This window comes from Calliphora vicina, chromosome 3 (genome assembly GCF_958450345.1).
Source record: "Calliphora vicina chromosome 3, idCalVici1.1, whole genome shotgun sequence".
In the NCBI taxonomy this organism is placed as follows: domain Eukaryota; kingdom Metazoa; phylum Arthropoda; class Insecta; order Diptera; family Calliphoridae; genus Calliphora; species Calliphora vicina.
The window spans coordinates 106,794,527-106,806,836 of NC_088782.1; positions in this window are offsets into that span (position 1 = coordinate 106,794,527).

The following is a 12,310-nucleotide window of genomic DNA, read 5'->3' on the forward strand; positions in this document are numbered from 1 at the left end:
GTGGGGTTCCTTCTCTTTAGGTACTATCGTATCTTCAATAGAACTTTTGTGTGTCTAGGACCAATATATCGTTACAAACCAAATGACAAAATAAATATGTCTCCATTTTTTTGGTGGTGGTTATACAAAATACACATATTGTTAGCATAGTGTGTAAAAGTTTTAAGTCGACTTTATATAGAAATGGAAATTTTAATAGCGGGCCTGTTCATAGGTCCGTAACGTGTTCTTTTGAACATTAATACAGATGCTGGAAATCGCTAAGTATCATATCAGCCTTAACAATATCATAAATAACGAGATATATTCAGCTGAGCTTTCAAATAAAAATTTTTAATATATTTTTTTTTAATTTTTTGAAAAATTGTTTTTTTAAATTTGTTAGTGAATAAAATTATGATAAAGAATTTCTTTTTGGAAAAAAAAAATCGGGATAAAAAATATTTTTCCCGATTTTGACCCATTGTAGGTCCAACATACTATGGCTTTATATACGTCGTTGCAAATGACTTTGAAATATCTATCATTAGATATCCATATTGTAATTCGAAATAAAACAAAAATCGGGGTTGTCCTGTTTTTTTCCTTGTAGCTCAGACATTTGTGAGCCGAAGTTCAAGTCATATTCTGAGGGTGAACTTGTATGTGGACTAGGTACAAATATTGACCGATTTTCGCCATAATTTACGGTATAATTTCAAAGTACTTAGAACTAGTTAGTACAAAATTGTATTAGGATTTCCGCATAACAACATATTTATGACTGCTCAAACAGTATTACGGGTGGACATTTGTATGTGGGCTAAGTGAAATTATGGATCGATATTGTCAAACAAAGTATTTTTGAATATAGGTATATTATTTTGTGGGACTCCGATGAATATTTCGATGTGTGGGTATAAAAGTAGGTTGAATTCGTTAGGGCCTAGAGAAATCCATACATATTTGTATACTTCAGTGACAGATTTATATATTTCTAAAATATTTTGAATCAGAAATAAATTGAAAGTTCAATATTTGTTGTGACCGAAATTTCTTAAAAATTTACTTTTGATAAAAGTTGATTTTGAATTTTTATACCCTTCACCATAGTGAGAAGAGTATATATAAATTTGTCATTCCATTTGTAATTTCCACAATATAATTTTCCGATCCTATAAAGTATATATATTCTGGATCCTTAGAGAGAGCGGAGTCTGTCTGTCCGTCTGTCTGTTGAAATCAATTTTCTGAAGACCCCAAATATCTTCGGGAGCCAAATCTTCAATAATACTGTCAGACATGCTTTTGAGAAGTTTCCTATTTAAAAGCAGCAAAATTGGTCCACAAATGGCTGAGATATGAGGAAAAAACCAAGACAACCTCGATTTTTGCTCTATATCTGGATTATTAAGTCATTAATATAGACAATAGGGATATCTAATGATAGATATTTCAAAGACCCTTGCAACGACGCATATAATGCCATAGTAAGTTGGACCTACAATGGGTCAAAATCGGTAAAACACGTTTTTAACCCGATTTTTTTTTCAGCAAAAACAAATTTTTTTTTTAAATTTAAAAAAATTAAAAAAAAAATTTTAAAAACAATTCGAAAAAATTTAAAAAAAACAACTTTGGAAAAAAAATAATTTTGTTTTTCTAAAAATATTTAAAATTTGTATTTTGAAGTATAATTTGCTGAAGGGCATAACCGAATATAGCTCTCTCACTTGTTAACTATAGATTTGTCTTAACTTTAATAAAATGTTCCCTCAAAAGTATTAACAAATTGAGACAAATAAATAATGTAGGTATTAATTGTTGCAAATTTAATTAAATTATTTCATTAACTAGCTATTAAAGACAAAGTTCTCACAAAATTGTTAACAATATTTGTAGAAACTTAATTAATATCAATATTATTTGACAACACTTTCGCCTAAACAGAACAAAACTTTTGTTCAAAAAATTCTAACAAAATTGTTTTTGTAATCTACAAATGAAATAAGTACTTCTTCTACAAATAGTTCATATCTAAGTATACTAAAGTACTGAGTGACTGAGTCAATGAGTGATTGTATGAATGAATGAATCAATGAATGTTGAGTGTGTTTCTAACTGTTGAATACACAAAATTGTTGGTTGATGCTGCTGCTGCTGCTGTTGGTTGTTTGGTTAATTGAAATAAATTGAATTTTATTGTTGTTAATAAAACAGCAAAAAAACAAAAACGAAATAAATAAAATTTAACAACAACAACTGATTGTGAGTGAGTGAGTTCATACATCATCATATCAGCAATAACAATACAATACAGTAACAACAATGCCAACACACGCAGTTCAACAACAACAGCAACTGTTTAATAGCGGTAGCAGCAGCATCATCATCATCATCAACAGCCACTCTGTATTTCTTCCATCCAACCAGCCATTCATTCATTTATTTAGTGCAGAATCCACCAAAACAATGAGAATCAACCAATCGACCGTCCCAACAACGAAACAATAAACAAACGACCGACAGACTGACTGAATACTTTAACAAAACACAAACCCAAACAATTGAATAAGGGGTAGCCAGATTAATTGGATACTTAAACTGTCGTAATAAATTTGAAATAGAAAATCGCAAAAGTAAAATAAAACCGAACAACTTGCCTGAGTTCCAGATAAAAGACTTTTACTTCATATTTTTAAAATATCTACTAAATCGGAGAATTCCCAGAGGAGAGTAGATCTCGAAAACGTTTTTCTGCCTTTATACTACTGCGGAAAATTAGTAAGGTTCGTCTCTTCTTTATTATGGGCTTAATTCCTAAAGATTTCGTATTAAATCACATCCATTTTACCATTATCTTGAATGAAAACTAAGTACAGAATCCAAACAATTATAATATTGAGCTGTTTATGGTAAAACATTCAGGAATCATTTCTCTTTTTAAGAAGGACAATTTTAAGGCCAATTATATATGTAGATACAATGCTATTCCTTAATCAATCCGTCAATTAATTTTTTATAACCTCCACCACCATAAGTGGTGAATGAGGGTATATATAAGGTTGTCATTCCGTGTGTAACATTGAGAAACATTCATCTGAGACCCAACAAAGTATATATATTATTGATCCTTATGAAATTCTAAGTCGATTGAGCCATGTCCGTCTGTGTAAAACACGCTCACGTCCAAAATACGCAAACAAACTTAGTAGAGTTACAAGAAAAATATTTATTATTGTCCTAAGCAGGTTGGTATTGAAAATCAGCGAAATCGGTACAGTGGAACCAAAGTTATGAATGAAAATGTGGGACAACCTCAAAAAAAAATTGATAATTTTCACATATTTTTGGACATTTTTTGTAAATATATTGCAGCTAATATCATAAAATTTTACACTCGTTACTTTTATGATAAAAGGAGTAACTCTGGTTAAAATTATAAGAATCGGTCCAAGATTTCTCCTAGCCCCCATACAAATATCTTCCCGAAATATGGTTATATGGTCTATAAATGCCTACAGAATATCCACATGAAATTCAGCGAAAATAAGTTTCGTGGTAAAAGAAATTATATTAGAAATTTTTTCGTGGATCGGCCCATATTTGACCATAGCCCCCATATAAAGCACACTTCCGAAAATCTCTGAAATAAGCATAAATGTCTTATAAATATCGCCATCAAGTTGAAATTCGACATGAATAATCCCCATGTATACCAAAATCGCTGTACCTAATTCTATGGAAATCGGCCGATAATTGGTTATAGCTCCCATTTAAGGACCACTTCCGAAAAACACAATAACCTACATAAATATCTAAAAAATATCAATATCAAAACAAAATTTCACACACATCCATAGTTTATATTTAGAAATCATACTACTGGATTTTGTGAATATCGGTCCATATTTGACCATAGCTCCCATATAAGGTCCACTTCCAAAAATCAGTTAAGTACTCATAAATCTCTTATAAATATATTTATCATGTTAAAATTCGACAAAACTTATATTCATATTTATAGATATCACTGTACCAAATTTTATGCAGATTGGCCGATAATTGGTCATAGCTCCCCTATAAGGCCCATTTCCGAAAAAAAGATATTAACCTTAAAAAGTATTAAAAACATATCGATATTAAAATGAAATTACGCACAGATCCAGTAATTTGAATCCAGTAATCATACTTCTGGATTTTGTGAATATCGGTCCATATTTAACCATAGTTCCCATATAAGGTCCACTCCCGAAAATCACTAATATCCTCATAAATTTCTTACAAATATAGTTATCAGGTTGAAATTCAAAACAAATTTATTCAATATATGATAGGCCCATAATTGGTCATAACCTTCATATAAGAACTACTTCAGGAAAACACATTACCCTGCACAAATATCCATAAAAATCTACACTCAACCAAAATTTTATACCGATGAGTAATTTGTATCCAAGAATCGTACTACAAGATTTTTTAAATATTGGTGCATAATTTGGCATAGCTCCCACATAAGATCCACTCTTATTAATAGCGTTGTTTATATGAAATTCTACAAAAATAGCCCTTAAATACTTAGGACCATCATAGGTCATAGCATCCATATATTAAACCAAAATAGTACACAGATCAGTAATTTGTATTCAAAAATCATAATACTGAATTTTGTGAATATTGGTCCATAATTGACCACAGCTCTCATATAAATACATAAAAATCACGTAAAAATATTTTATGACAATCGAATCATAATAGGTCATAGCTCCCGCATAAGTCCCACAACCAAATATTTTGAAATTTGTCTAAATATATTTGTATACCCTTTTTTATACTCTGTTTCTTCACTTGAGGTTAAAAGGGAAACATGTTGAGGTCCAGACTTAAACTCGACAACACTTCCCCTTTGCGCATGTGAAATTTCATTAAAATTGGACTAAGGGTTTAGAAGTTACAGATTTGTTTCCCTCTTTTTTTTCTCATACCACTTTGCGCCACTTTGACACTCAGATATTGTAGATCGTTTAACCCAGTTCCAACAAACTGTTTACGGTTACCTATGTAAGAAAATAATAATTTACACGAAGATTTAGAAAAATTAAATTTAGACATAAATTTCTCAATTAAAAGACAATAATTAACTGTGTCAAACGTTCTAATAGGAATTTCAGTTATAAATTGCTGAATTAGATACAATTTTTTGTACATTTGAAATAAAATATCTTCTGCATAAACTAGTCTTTCTAACAATTGTTATATTATTTCTGCTTTTATACCATCATATTTAGGTGGAGGGTATTTAAGATTCGGCACGGCCGAATATAGTACTCTTACTTGTTTGGTTTATAGTCCCCTTAAGAATCTTCCGTATCTGGGTATAATAGACATTTAAGTACTCTTCAAGTAACTAGTTCCCGAAAACCTTTGTTGGCTTTTATTAATCGAGACAATGATTGACGCCATTCTCTTCTTCATTCTTAACATTCCCTTGTATGAAAATTTATTTCGAAAACCACATTTTTTTTTATAATTTTCTTGTTATTTTTTGAATTTTCTTTTACAAAATTTATAATAATTATTGAAATCTTAATCTCAAATATAAATTACGTTGTTTACGAGTAACAATATCTGGCTAGCTCCAAAGTTTCCACTCTTCTTAGGCGTCAATGTTCCTCAAATGATAGCAGGTCCCTTGCATGGGAATTTGAATTATTCAATAGTTTTACCGTTCTCTCTCCGTTTCTGCGGCTCTAGGCGTAGATGCCCTTTCGAGATTTTCCTCAACACTTGATTCGCGTTCTCTTTCTGTTTTCGCGGCTCTAGACTTAGATGCCCTTTCCCGATTTTCTTGAAGACGTGCTTCGTGTTCCACAACTGATTCAGCTGCTCTTCTTTCCCTGATCTTCCGTGATTTTTTGCCATGCCTTTTTTTGCTGGCATTTTTGTAAATTTTCACTTAAAATAATTTGTAAACCAATTTTATTCTTGCCAAAAATTCCAAAACACTTGTTACTAACTAATTTGATTTAACTTATAGTTGTTTAACTGATCAACACAAAACAGTAATTTACGCAAAGCAAATCAAATGCAGTCAGTGATTAAATGAAAACAAATTTTATTTGAATAAATCGTTATTTTTTATGAATTCACCGAAATTTTTTATTAAAAGTGAATATTAATATTGATAGCTGCTATAGCTTTCCCTATATATAATTTTTCATCATATCTGTGGGAGGTGCCACGCCCACTATTGTTAGTTTGCCCATTTTTGGTCTAAATAAGTAGTTCATACAAAGTTTCAATGCTTTACATATCACAATTATAGAAATAGATATGAATTTTAATATTATATTGTATGGGAGGTGCCACACCCTCTGTGACTACTACTCCCATTTTTGCCTTAAATATGTATAATTATTGCTCATACAAAATTTGAGGACTATAACTATCATAGTTTCCAAAATATTTGATAATTAAAATTAACTTTGTATGGGAGGTAACACGCCCACTTAAAAATTCAAAACAAAAGGTATCCTATTGTTCCTTTCAGTAAAAATTTCAAGCAAATCTGGTCAGCCGTATAGACGTATATAGACTTCAAATCCGCAAATACACATATAAACACACATTCACTTTTATACAGTGGACAAAACAATGGAAACTTTTCCAAATATTTCATTAGTGGCCTAAAATCTGAAATAATTTTTTAAAAAATTTTAACATTTTTGTACTATTTATTTGTATACTTTTATTAACTTAATTTAACAAAAAACAAAGGACATAATTAATTAAATTCTAAAAATGAGAAAACAAAATTAAAAGATTTCTTTATTACGGCATTGACAAAACAATGGAAACTTAGGTATTATTTTAACAAATATGATCTAAACTTTGCAATAACTCAATATTTTGTTGGGTATCCCTTATTTTTTATAACTGCTACACATCGACGATGTATTGAACCAATTAAAGAGTCAATGGTCTCCTTTGAAATATTTTGCCATTCCCTTATAACCGCCTCCGATAAATCTTCCTTCCTCGTGTAATTTTGGGTCCCTATTTTACGATCTACAATTTCCCATAGATTTTCTATGGGATTTAGATCTGGCGATTGGGCAGGCCACTTCAAAACACTTACCTCGTTGGATTGTAACCACTCGGTTACAACCCTAGAGGTGTGTTTCGGGTCGTTGTCATGTTGGAATCTCCAAACTAGGGGCATATCTTCCTCAGCGTATGGATACATAACATCGTTTAATATGGTTCCGTATCCTATACGTGTCATGGTATCTTTTATAATATGAATTGGGCCCATACCTTGCCTTGAAAAACGTCCCCATACCATAATATTGTCACCGCCAAACTTTACAGTCTTATTTGTGTACTTTGGATCTAATCTTTTTCCCTTTGGTCGTCTTACAAATGTTCTCCCATCACTGCCTCTTAAATTGTATTTGGATTCGTCGGAAAAGAGGACAGTATTCCATTTCTGTATCGATCAGTTTAAATGATCCCTGGCAAATTGTAGACGAGCAGAACGGTTCTTTTTAGAAATGAGTGTTTTTTTCACAGGACGATAGCAACCAAGACCAGTCTCATTTGCCCTGCGACTAACTGTTAGGGTACTTATTTCTAATTTTAGGCTATTGACAACATCTCGAGGAGTTATTTTTGGGAATTTCTTGAACTCTCTCGCTATTAAATTATCTTGTCTAGGAGTAGTCTTACGAGGTCTTCCAACTAAATGTTTAGTTTTTACAGAACCAGTCTCACGAAATTTCTTTATAATTTTTATTTATTGAATATTTGTCACAGATACTTTTTTGTTTTAAACCAGCTTTAAAATCGTTAATTATTTTATTTTTTAAGTCTTCACAAATCTTAACTTTAGCCATTTTCGTTAACTTTGAAAAAAAGCAATTACGCGAAAAACTTAGAAAAAGAAATTGTGAAAAATTACCAGAATTTAAAAATAAAATAACTGTTAACAGGATGCTTTTTACATCATTCTTTTAAATATTATTTTCGTTTTACACTTCTTTCTTGCAGAAGTTTAAAAGTTTCCATTGTTTTGTCAGTAGCGAAATAGTGAATATTTTTTTTTTGTTCCCTTTTTTCAGAATATAATTAATTATGTTGTTTGTTTTTCAATTAATTTATATAAATAAAACAATACAAGTAAAATACTAAAAAAAACTATTTTTATTTTAAAAAAAAAATTTAAAATTTTTGGGCTACATATGGAATATTTGGAAAAGTTTCCATTGTTTTGTCAACCACTGTATATATAGATTAGGGCGGGTCGATTTGACAATCGCTGAAGTAACAAGGAAAATCATAGTCTAGGGATCAAAATAAGAACCTTTGCCCAAAGAACCATACCTCTAAAATGTATTTTGAAAAATCCCACTTTGACCCATTTAAGTCTAAATGTATGACCTACCTTCACTAACTTTGGAGGGCCGACCCACCCATGCTAGTGGCATAACCCCTGGAACCCCCTAGGGGGTCTCCATAAAAAAATTTAAAAAAAATACCATTTTTGGCACTTTACATGATGTATGTATTGTGTATTCGTTTCTGGAGCGTATGATAAATATAAATGTGATGTAGGTAATAAATAATATTAATCATGCGTCCATGAGAATCAGCATAGCTTTATTTTTATATCATTCACCTTCGTGAGAAGAGTATATATAAGTTTGTCAGTCCGCTTGTTATTTCCACAATACAATTTTCCGACACTATAAAGTATCTATATATTATGGATCCTTATACAGTGGTGGCCACCAATTTAAGACAAATATTTGAATTTTTTCATCAACTGAATTTTAAGTGCGATAGAGCCAAAATAAAAGGACCTCTAAGGGTATGAAATTTATTATTAATGTTTATAGTTTCTGAAAAATGTTTGGAAAAATCGGTAAAACATATATGGACAAAGATATGTGGAAATACGTTGACCCACCTCAGCGAACACCCGCTGTTAATAACATGATATTACCGAAACTAATGGAACTAAAAATACGAAATTTTGTCCGAATATTTTTTAATAATAAAAATATAATGATATAAATGTGAGAAATGTTTATTTAAAAAAAAATTTTTTTGGTCAAGTTGTAGAAAAATTTTATGTGTTCGTGGTGAATATGTATGAATTGACACAGTTAAATAAAATACACTTGTGTGTTAAAACAGTCCTCATGCATACATATTTGTGGAAATATTTGAAAAAATAATTGACAATCACGTGGAATTTAGCAAACAATTTATGTCTTAAATTCCTGGCCACCACTCAATTTTCTGAAGATATCTTCGGGATCCAAATCTTTAATAATTCTGTCAGACATGCTTTTGAGAAGTTTCCTGTTTAAAATCAGCAAATTCGGTCCACAAATGAGGAAAAATAAGAGGAAAAAACCAGGACAACCTCGATTTTTGACCTATATCTGGATTACTAAGTCATTAATATAGACAATATGGACCTTTGCAACGACGTATATAAGACCGTAGTAAGTTGGACCTACAATAGGTCAAAATCGGAAAAAAAAAATTTTAAACTGAATTTTTTTTCACCAAAAAATTAAAAAACCAAAAAAAATTTTTTTTAAATTTAAAAAAAATTTATAAAATTTAAAATAAAAATTATAAAATTTAAAAAACAAACAATTTTTTTTTTTAAATTTATAAAATTTAAAAATTCGAAAAAACTTTTTTTTTAAAAAATTAAAATGTTTACCTAAAAATATTTAAAATTTGTATTTTGAAGTATAATTTGGTGAAAGGTATATAAATTTCGGCACAGCCCAATATATGTAGCTCACTTACTAAGTTTATTATATTTATCCCTAGAATACGATTTTCATTGTCACTTGGTCGATTTTTTTGCTTCCCGATTTGTAGGGAAGCAAAAAACCCGCCCTAATTTATATAGAAACATCAATAGAATTAGGCGAAAAATCTCTTTCAAGCGAACGAACAGTATATAGAGGTATAAAAGCCTGCATAAAGGAGTTTACTATGATTTGTCATAAATCCATGGCAACCGATTTTATTTTTAGGACGATTTTTCAACATGAAATGTCTGGTTGTAGTGAATAAATTAAGTTCGAACTTTACAATATCCGACAGGGGTTTTATGTATTCATTTCTAAAATTTCCAATTGAATTACCGATTATTCCAATAGTATTTAAAAAATTTCAAAATTTTGTTAAAAAAATTTTTTTCCCAAAACGATTGCGTAGATAAAAAAAATATACTCGAATTAGGTTAACCAGCAGATTGCCCCACTTGACAGAAAAAAATGTCAAATTCGAGCACAGTCTTATTATATAACAAGAGCTATATTACCCTTCACCAAATTATACTTCAAAATACAAATTTTAAATATTTTTAGGTAAACCAAATTATTTTTTTCCAAAGTATATTTTTTAATTTTTTTAATATTTAGCGAAAAAAAACTTTTGATGAAAAAAAAAATAATTCAGGTTAAAAAATATTTTTTCCGATTTTGGCCCATTTACTATACGTCATTGCAAAGGTCTTTGAAATATCCATCATTAGATACTACGGTATTCAATTAATCGGGTTTCTGGTTTAATCGGTTAACCGAGCAAATAATTAATCGGGGTTTAGATTTATTCGGTTAATAATCGGTTAATTTAAAATTATTCGATTAACCGAATAATATCTATTTTAATTTTAAATTGAAAATACAACCACGAATTTTGTTTACAAAAACATAATAAACAAACAAAACATAACAATTCAACCAATAAATAATAGCAAATATGGTTTTTGAGATCCTTTTTGTATACACATTTGAGTTTTTTTTAGGATTTTAGTGAGATCTTCTGAAATAAGCTTTTATAAAAAGATTATAGTTTAATTTTTATGCCCTACACCACCATAGTGGGGAGGGTATTATGCGTTTGTGCAGATGTTTGTAACGCCCAAAAATATTAGTCTAACACCCACCTTAAAGTATACCGATCGACTTAGAATCACTTTCTGAGTCGATTAAACGATGTCCGTCCGTCCGTCCATCTGGCTGGCTGGCTGGCTGACAATGTAAACCTTGTGCGCAGAGTACAGGTCGCAATTTTGAAGATATTTCGATCAAATTTGGCCCAAGGACCAAGTCTATTGAAACTGGCTGAAATCGGTCCATTATTTCACCTAGCCCCCATACAAAGTCCCCTCGAAATTGGACTTTATCGGTCATAAATGTTTAATTTATCTATGTATCTACACAAATTTCGCTGCAAATAAGTTTTATATATACAAAATTCATGTCACCAAATTTTGTTACGATCGGTCCATAATTAGTCATAGCTCCCATATAGACCCGCTTCCGAAAATCACTTTAACGTGCATAAATCGCTTAAAAATGTTGGTATAGTCACAAAATTCAACATAGTTAAATTTAATATAGACATAAATCACACGATCTAATTTCAAGGTGATCGGTCCATAATTGGTCATAGCTCACATATAAGGCCCACTTCCGAAAATCACTCATGAATATAAATTATTGATATTTTAAAAGAAAAATATTTTTACTCATTTACTTGGTGTAGGGTATTATATGGTCGGGCTTGACCGACCATACTTTCTTACTTGTTTTTCCTTTTACACGATTTTTTTCTTCAGATTTAATAAAACATGACTTGGAAAAAAACTCTCTCGCTGATTGTAGATGTTGGAGAAATCGAAAGCATGAATATTCAATATATAAGTTTTTTTAAATTTTTTTCTAAGCATATCATTGGTGTCCTTTTTGGAATGTTTTAGATATTGAATACTTTTGATAGTTTCGTTTAGTTTCGTTAAGTTCTGTAAATGTAAATGCAAACAAAGTTTTAAATACATGTAAATTAAATATGTCAGTTGTTATTTTACTAAACATTTTTCTTGGATGTTCGAAAAAATATATAATTTTAATTTGAGATTTGTAATTGAACTGAATTGGAAAAATAATTACAAAAAAATATGTTATGGCGTTTTCTTTTCTGACACAAAATGTTGCCAACATATTTTGTACCATTTATTAAAAGTTACCCATACCCTCATAATATTTTACATTTTTAACGATCACAATAGAACAAAAACCATTACCATTTATGCAATTTTTCTTTATGTACCTTCCAAATGTTGTAAAACTATATATTTTGCTGTTTAAAAAGTGCTGCATTTCTTCTAACCCTTTGATAAAATTGAGGGTGAAACGTGTAGCATATCCTCGGGGGTTTAGGGCAACATTTAAAAAGAACACAGAAAAGGGTAAAAGGCAGAATAAAGGCATCATTTATGCCAGAAAAGAAAACGCCA